Genomic DNA, 8,509 nt, shown 5'->3' with positions numbered 1-8,509 from the left:
CTTGCTTCCCTGTCTAGTGCTCATGGCACCACAGTGACCTCTCCTTTTTTAGACCACCCCTGCCAATGGCCCGTCTCTGTTGTCTCTGTCTTCAGCCCATCCTGATGACGGAGCTTCCTGGAGGCCCGTCCATCACAGCTCCTCAGCAATGCTCTGGCTCAGACTGGTCCTCTGGCTCCTCCAGGCCACAGACATCTTTCACCTGCCTTCTCCCTTCCCGACTGTGCTGTCCTCTGGGCTCTGAACTCTCCCTCTCTCAGGGAGCCCTTCATCTCCGTGCGGAGGGGCCCCTGGGACAGGGGAATCCCATTTAAAGCCCTTCCTGTGGCAATACCTGGGGAACTTCCAGTTCATCCACATCACCCAAGGGCCTCTTGGTCTAAAGCTGATGCAAGCAATGGGGGCCTCGGGGCCCAGACCCCTTTGTTTTTGTTTTTTTTCCCCTTTTGGGTTTAGAACCTTTTTTGTTGTTGTTTTTTGAGACAGGGTCTCGCTCTGTCGCTCAGGCTGGAGTGCAGTGGTGCTGGCTCTGCTCCCAGCATCCTCTTGGCCTCTCTGGCCAGTGACCGAGGCAGCCTTGGTCCCTCAGACTCAAGCGATCCTCCCACCTCGGCCTCCCAAAGTGCTGGGATTACAGGCATGTGCCACTGTGCCCAGCCTGGAACCATTTTTGTAGGGCTAGTCACATGAGTGGCTGGAGCTCCTTGTGAAGAAGGATCACCCTCTAAACCGGCGACTTAGCCAGCTCCCCTTCCTTCTCCTCTCTACCCATCTCATGCCTTCTTCACCTCCACCAGTGCCTGCCGCACCAGCCTCCTTGCCTTCAAGTGTTCCTTCCTGTGGCCCTGGAAAAGCCCTTCATGGGGACAGTGAGGCGTGGGGTAGTGCTCAGGGGTTTGGGGACAGAGGATGAGGGGAGGCTGCCTGGACTCAGCCTTGGTGTCTCCTTGGCCCTGGGACAAAGAGAGCCATGTCGGGAGTGACCTCACCCTTTGGGCATCCTCTGTTGGACAAAAGGCCAATTGTTCCCCAGACTGGAAGCAGGAGGCAGAGGATGACACTCCAGTCCTTGGACCCTCTTTGGAGCCCCCGCACTCTTGCCCAGGGCGGCTCAGCATGGGGTGGGCAGGCCAGCACAGTGAGCCAGGCCTGACCCAACTTGGATGGCAAGAGAAAGGCTTGAAATACCTGTTAAGAAGTCCCTCCTAGGGTCTAACCTCAATCTGGGGACGTGAAGGCTCACTGCTCTGAAGCTAGAGGTAGATACTCTGCTTTCTGCTCTTCCATTTTTCCAGCTTTGGCCTCCATTTGGGGGGAAGCTTTTCTTTTATTTCCTGAGAGAGCAGTAGTTTTCAATTTTTTTTCGAAAGTATTGAGACCCTTCAAATAAAATCTTCCTAGAAGCCTGATCAGTAAAGCAGATGAAGGTGGAGCTACTTTGGCTGAGGTGGTGGGGATGGTGGGGTAGAGGGCAGAGACCTCCTCAAGCCCCTTTCCTCATCCCTCATCTTGCCCCATTTGAGCTCTTAGTTTAGATTTTCTTCTGGGGTAACTAAGCTTCAACTCTCTTTGCCCCCCTGCTCAATCCTCCTATATCGCCTTGCCCATAGAGGTTCCATACTCTTACATCTCCCTAAAAATGAACTTCACCTCCCACTACACACACATCCTTTTCTCATCCATGTCTGTCTGTACTTTTATAATCCTCCTTCTCCAGGAAGTGCTCCCTGACCTCTATTTTATGTCACTCCCCCTGGCCTCAGTTCATAGTTCCTTAAGCTGACTTCTGTCAAGGCCCTCCTTATGTGGGGCCTCCTTAAGGCTGTCCCTTCTCTTAGAAGCTCCTTGAGGAGAGAGACCTTGTCTTTTCATCCCAGAATCCCTGCTTCCTGGCTCACAGCAGGGCCTTGTGGAAAGGAAGACATGAATGGCTTAGAGGGAAGCACTCAGTTTGGGGTTGGGTGAGGCCTTGTGTGTGCTTGGCCGGGCAAACACTCTAGACTTTCAAAGTTGTGCCCACCCCCATGCATCCAGACAGCCCAGCGCAGACACTTTACCTCCCCCTCAAGAGCCACCACCCTCTCTCAACTGCAAGCCCCCATATGGGGTGGAATGGGGCATAGGGGGGATGGAGGAGAGGACTGCCCTCCAGATGTTGTTGGAAATTCAACACGTCCCCTCCACCCTCCCTCTCCCACTTCCCGCTCCATTTCCCCTAAATATTTACCGATTTTTATTTACATTCTTTGCCCGAGGTGCCCGGCCCCTGTCAGGTCCCATTTGCATGCCCTTGTTCCCTCCTGCCAGCTCCCCTCCTCATCCCTCAAATCTGGAGCCAGGAGTTGTGTGTGGTTTGGTGTTGGGGGTGGTGAAACCTGCGGGCTGGTAGCTCTGGGAAGGGCTGGGCAGGGGGGTGCGGGGAGGGGTAGGTCAGCAACAGGGGCAGCTTGCCTGCAGACTCCCCCCTGCCCCCAATCTGGGATCACTTTAGCCACCCCTCTTTGTTTCACAGGGACTTCTGGAAGGGACTGATGGATACCAGATGCCAGGAGCACCGTCACCCAGGGATGACTCTGAAGGTGGGGAGGAGGGAGAGCTGGGACAGACATAACAGGGGGTGAGACAGTTCTGTTCCTGGCATGTTGGGTGGCTACTTGGGAGCTGCCCACCCACCCTGGGCTTCCGTTCTCCCACTGACCAAGGAGCCTGGAAACATGAGTTTCCATTCCATTCCCAGGCTCCCAGCCCCACTTCCACCTCTACCCCTCTTAGCTATTGAACCAATTTTTGTTGAACACCTACTATGTGTCAGGCCCTGTCTCTTGTGCTGACATATCAGCAAAACGACAGACCATTATTCTTGCCCTGCGGAGCTCGTTTTCTCATGGGAGAGAGTAAATAAATCATGGGGGATGTTAGAAAGTTATAACTTCCATGAGGAGGGGAAAAAAGCAAGGCAAAGGAAGTCAGGAGGGCCAAGAATGGGGCTAGGGAAGGGTTGCAGTTTTACACAACAACGTCAGAAGGCAAGACTTGAGCAGAGCTTTGCAGGAAGGGAGAGAGTGAGAGTGGAGCTGCGTAGGGAAGGAGGTTCCAGACAGAGGAACAGCCTAAGAAGCAGCGATGCGCTGCGGACCGGGAAGAAGGCCAACATGGCCTCAGCAGTGGGAGTGGCAGTGAGGGGCATAGGAGAGGAGAGCAGGGAGGATGGTTTGTGGTTTTTCTGAGTGGGATGAGAGCCTCTGCGGGGTTCTGAGCAGAGAGTGACACAACCAGACCTGTTAATGCAACAGGGTGATTCCTGCCTCCCTTGCTACGCCCCCTCCACTCTGGTCACACTGCCTTTCCTTATCTTGCTGTCTCCTGCTTCTCAGCTATTACCCTGGGATGTGGTCCTCTCTCCCTATGATTCTCTGTCTGGACTATCTCCCTCCCAGGTAGCCTGTGGCTTCTATAAAGCTCATCTCCTCCTGGAAGCCCTCCAGGATTGCTCAGAGGAGTCTGACTGGCTCTGCCTGGACAGTAGATGTCCTTTTCTGTCTCTCTTCCTTCCCATGGGAGGGATGCTAAAAAGGAAGATGGTGATGCCTCCCTGGGGCCACTCAAGAACCAAGGGAGGGTGAGTCATTTTCTAGAGGTGCCTCCCCAAATAGCCAATATCCTGCCTCTCATGAGCCTTTCTACTGAGTTTTTCATGGACACTTCTGTCTTCCCTTTCCTTCCTCTTCATCCTTCTCCTTCCCACCAGAGACACCTTCCCTCCACCCTGTAAGCATGTAAGCAAGGGACTGAAGCCTCCCACTTCTCTTCTCTGGGGTGTGCCTGGGGAGGACCATTTCAAAAGTAAAGAGGTAGCAAGCGCTGGGCTCCCAAAACCCAAAGACCAGACCCCTGCGAGAGTACAGCAGCAGTGGGACTGTGGCAGGATTCACTGCTCTAACTGGCACCCTCCTCCATACCCTCCACACCCAGTCTCTGGGGGGCTGCTTGCTATGGAGCAAACTCTGTTTTCAAATAGTGACCAATTGCTGGCCCAAGCACAGAGCTGGTGGCATCCTCTTCCAGTAGGGCACAAACTGTGGCTTCCCCAGCTAGCCTCGGGGACTTAACCATCTTCCCTTCCCGGGGAGCCGAGGGCTCTGAGCTCCTGGTCCTGGCTTGGTAAACAACCATCTTCCCACCCTGGGGAGCCAAGGGCTCTGAGCTCCTGGTCCTGGCTTGGTTAAGCCTTTGCTCACTCATTGGGGCCCCACTCAAACAACTATTTATTGAGCACCTACTATGTGCCAGGCACCGGGCTAGGCTGGCTCTTGCCCTCATGGAGCCTGCAGTTTAATGGGGAGCAGACATCAATCAAATAGCCACCCAAATGCAGTCAGGATGACATGTGGTCAGTGCCAAGAAAACGAAGAACATGATGCCCTAAGAGTATGTACGGGGGATTTGACTGGCCAGGGAAGCTGGGGGCCTTCCCCAACAAGATGATGTCTGAGTTGAAACCTGAGGGGATGGAAGAACAGCCCAGGCAGAGGAAACAGTATGTGCAAAGGTCCTGTGGGAGGAGGGAGCATATACAATGTGCTGGGAGAAGGCAGACAAGGCTGGAGTGCAGAGAGAGGAGTGAGAGGTGGATGGAGACTGACAATGCGAGGCCTTCTAGGTCATGTTTAAACCCTTGATCCAAGAACAGAGGAAGCCTCTTTGCATTTTGGAGTTGTGTTGGGTATGGAGGGGGTGACATGATCATCTCAAGTTGGCTGTAGATCGGGGGTAATGACAGTGGAGGTGGAGGTGGGAATCCTGTTAGAAGGCGGTGGCAGTGGTCCAGGAGAGAGCTGATGCTGGCTTGAACTAGCTGTTGGCAGGGGATTAGATAAGGGTGGTGTCAAGAATGACGGCTGGATTCCTGCCTGCAGCGTTTCTCACCTGTAAAGAGGAAAGAAACAGCTCGACTTTCTCCTGGCGACAAATGAATTAACGGAGACAAAAATTATCTCAGGCAGGCATTGGTGTGAGCTGTGAGAGTAGCGCGGCTTGCTCTCCCCAGGCAGGTAGTTGTATCTTGGTTCTACCCCACATCCTTCAGGCTACCCATACCCATACAGAACCTGATGATAAAACTTTATACTGAAAACTGCAGTGAGCGTGATTTAGATTAGACTGCTGCCAACAGGGCTGGAGGAAGCTGTTGGTGGAACCAGGGCCAGGGGATGAAAGAGCAGACAGAATCCAGGTGGAGGGCCACATGCCTGGAGCACAGGAGAAAGGCTGTAAACACCTCACGGAACAGTTCAGGATCTGGCAGTGGCCTGGGAATTAAGACAGCCCAGGTGGAGGGAGCTTCAAAGGAGATTCCATACTTTGTACCTGCAAAGGTGATGCTCTTCAAAAACCTCAACCTGGGCGGGGTGCAGCGGCTCATGCCTATAATCCCAGCACTTTGGGAGGCCAAGGCGGGCGGATCACAAGGTCAGGAGTTTGAGACCAGCCTGGCCAATATGGTGAAACCACGTCTCTACTAAAAAAAAAAAAATACAAAAATTATCCGGGTGTGGTCGTGTGCGTCCATAGTCCCAGCTACTCCAGAGGCTGAGGCAGGAGAATCGCTTGAACCCGGGAGGCAGAGGTTGCAGTGACCCGAGATCGCGCCACTGCACTCCAGCCTGGGTGACAGAGTGAGACTCCATCTAAAACAAACAAACAAAAAGAACCTCCACCTCTTACAGCTCACCTCCTAGAGCCCCTGGCTGTTGGAGGAAATAGAGCATGCCCAGAACACAGGGAGATGGAGTGGCCAGGATGCAGGGTATAGGCACAAGAGCTGGGCAGGCACACAGGGAACACACCTGTAGGGGTGGAGATGACTTGAGGGGCCTTCCTAGAGGAGAAGGAAGAGGTGGAGAGAAGGAGGAGATATTCAGATGGATTTGGGGAATGCTGGATATGTCAGTCTTCTCTGGCTCAGCTGGGGTTTGCTCATTTAAGCTGACAGTGAGTTGGATGTTGAGTGATATTGACACCCCCCCACCCCACCCCACCCCCAATTCAGCACTTCCCTCCAGGATCCCACGTTGCTGTCAGTTTCCAGGCCTTTAGTAAAATGATGGTGGGCTCATCATTCAGCCCCCTCATTACCCTTTCCTCCTCTCCCGCTCCAGTTTATAACTCCATCCCCTTTGGAAGATCTGCATGCTCTGCTCCCTGCTCCCACCTGCTCCTCCCTGGCCAAGGCCCAGAGTAGCCCCCATAGTGAGCACCCACTTGGCTGGGAGCTCAGGGTCTACTGTGCCTCCGGTTCACATGTTGGTATTTGAGGAGGGCCTGAGTCATCTTGGTCTTCCCTGAGCATTGCTCTACCCCAAAAAAGGCCCCTGGTGGTAGGGGGACTAACCTTGGCCTTAGGTGTTGAAGTCAAGTGCAGGAAGGATTTCCTGGGCTACAAACGGTGACAGCTGAGGGTGTGGAATTCGAGGAATCAACTTATGTGCTCCATGTTGTGTGGAAAGTCCATAGCTGAGGGCTTGGCTGGGGGAGGGTATTGCCTCAGAGAGGAACAGGGACCACAGCAATAGACAGGCAAACAAATGGCTGTCAGCGCCACCCACACAGCCAGACAGAACATTTGCATCTCACTGTGAACACAGTGCCTGGCCCAGAGTGGTCCTCCAGTGAATGCCTATGGAGAGACGAGAGGTTTTGGTTCCCAGTTCAATTTTCCTCTTAGTCTTCCTGATCCTCTAGTTCCTTGTCTACCAAATAGGGTGGTAATTTCTACTTCCTATCTTATCAGATTGTCATGAAGAACAAACTAACCAATTATGGCAAAAATGCTTTGTAAACACTTTGTAAACTCTGTATGAAAACATACAGGAGGCCCAAGCCCAGCACAGTGCCTGGCCCACAGTGGCTGCTCGGTATTGAATAAATGAATGAATTACCTAATCCCTACCAGAAGGTATGCTCCCCACAGGCACAGACCCAGCCTGTTTCTCCTCAGCACCATTTCCCCAGTTCCTAGCATGGGGAAGGTGCCTGACAAGTATTTGCATGGAATGAATGAAAGGTGAGACTTAATCCTACCTTCGAGGATCTTCAAGAACTTTGGAGGTGGTGAGGCTGATACCCCAGGGCAACAAACCACGCTGGCTCTACAACACTGAAGGCAGCTATTATTTACCCATTTACAGATGAAGAAACAGGCTTAGAGAGATTGAGTGACTTACCCAAGGCCCCACAGCACCTAGTCAGTGATGGATCAGGATGGGAGCCCCGGACTCGGCCTCCGATGCCCATGCTTTTCCTACCACAGAAGGCTCCTGCTGCTGAGGATCCGGTGGAGCACTGGCCTCCGTGACCATCCCCTGGACAAGCTGGAATGTTCTTTTGTGGTGGGAGGGCATGTCATAACTGCACAACATCTCAGTGACTCTGTAGCAGGAGGCTGCTGGGTTCATTAAGAGGCCAAGATTCACTCAGGATGTGCCAGGTCCAGAAACACACACGTGCCCAGGACATCTGTGTCTAGACGAAGAGACTGAAGGCAGAGAGGAGAGCTGCTGATGGACTTTCCTGACCCACAAGTCTCTGTCATGTCTGCACACAGCCAGCACCTTCCCTTTTGCACCCTGAGCCACCTCAGTCTCCCATAGACCATGTTCCCTTGGGCAGGGACTCATCACACAACTGCTGCCCTTCCCTTCCCTGACTGAACTTCAGGCTCTACCACGCAGCTCACTGCTTCCCAAAGTATGTTCTGTGGGACTATGTCTTGGGCTGTTTGTAGACATTGGGCTGTTTGTAGACATTGCTTGCAAAAAGATTGCCTGTGATGGAAAAAGCTTCGGAAAACTGTTCAAATATGCTAATCTCGCTGCATGCTAACCTTGCAGGACTTCTCAGATCCCTTATTATGCTCATGGGGAATATGAATCTCCAAGGGCTGTGGAGCTTCAGTAAAGAGCATTTTCTAAATTTATTTTGGCCCTAAGCTGTTTCTTCAGGAGCATCTCTTGGGACTGATGTGCCCCAGGGCACTCTTGGGAAGTCATTGCTGTAGCTGTGGAGAGTCCCTGAGGTGTTCCAGCAGAGTCAGAGGATCTGATCAGTCAGTGTCTTAGGAAGACTGTAGGGTGGACTGGAGGAGCTAAGATGGGAGACAGAGAGGGTACTTAGGAGGCTGCATCAACAGTCTGCAAAAGAGGAAAAGAGCCCTCCTGCCAGCCAGGCACCATGCCAAACTGGGGCATCTGTCTTCAGTGAGCTTGCAGTTGAAGCAGGTGGGCTGAGCGCCCACCAGGAGCTCTCCTCCAAGGCAGAAGATGCTAAGTGCTGCAAATGTAGCCGCATCGTCAGTCCAAGAAGACTCTTGATAACTTATTCAACTGACACTCCGTGGCTTTGGCCAGCTTCCTTTCATTTTCCTTTTCAGGAATCAATAAATAATTTGAAGTTGTCAGGTGGTACTTCGTTGTTTTTTTAACCCTCATTGATAGGGTTGATGGTCTCAGTG

General features: G+C 52.8%; 1 long non-coding RNA gene across 1 annotated transcript; it reads right to left on the bottom strand.

The window, feature by feature from the left end:
• Positions 1 to 4,648: 4,648 nt before the first annotated feature.
• LOC129017690 (uncharacterized) lies at positions 4,649 to 7,441 on the bottom strand. The gene is made up of 3 exons (XR_008495106.2): positions 7,224 to 7,441; positions 5,368 to 5,515; positions 4,649 to 4,926 (listed from the first exon to the last, which is right to left on the bottom strand). It is a non-coding gene; the product is annotated as an uncharacterized LOC129017690 (long non-coding RNA).
• Positions 7,442 to 8,509: the final 1,068 nt, after the last annotated feature.

Source organism: Pongo pygmaeus, chromosome 19 (genome assembly GCF_028885625.2).
Source record: "Pongo pygmaeus isolate AG05252 chromosome 19, NHGRI_mPonPyg2-v2.0_pri, whole genome shotgun sequence".
Taxonomy (NCBI): domain Eukaryota; kingdom Metazoa; phylum Chordata; class Mammalia; order Primates; family Hominidae; genus Pongo; species Pongo pygmaeus.
The sequence above is the reverse complement of the archived record's forward strand: the minus strand, read 5'-3'. Positions and strand labels throughout refer to the sequence as shown.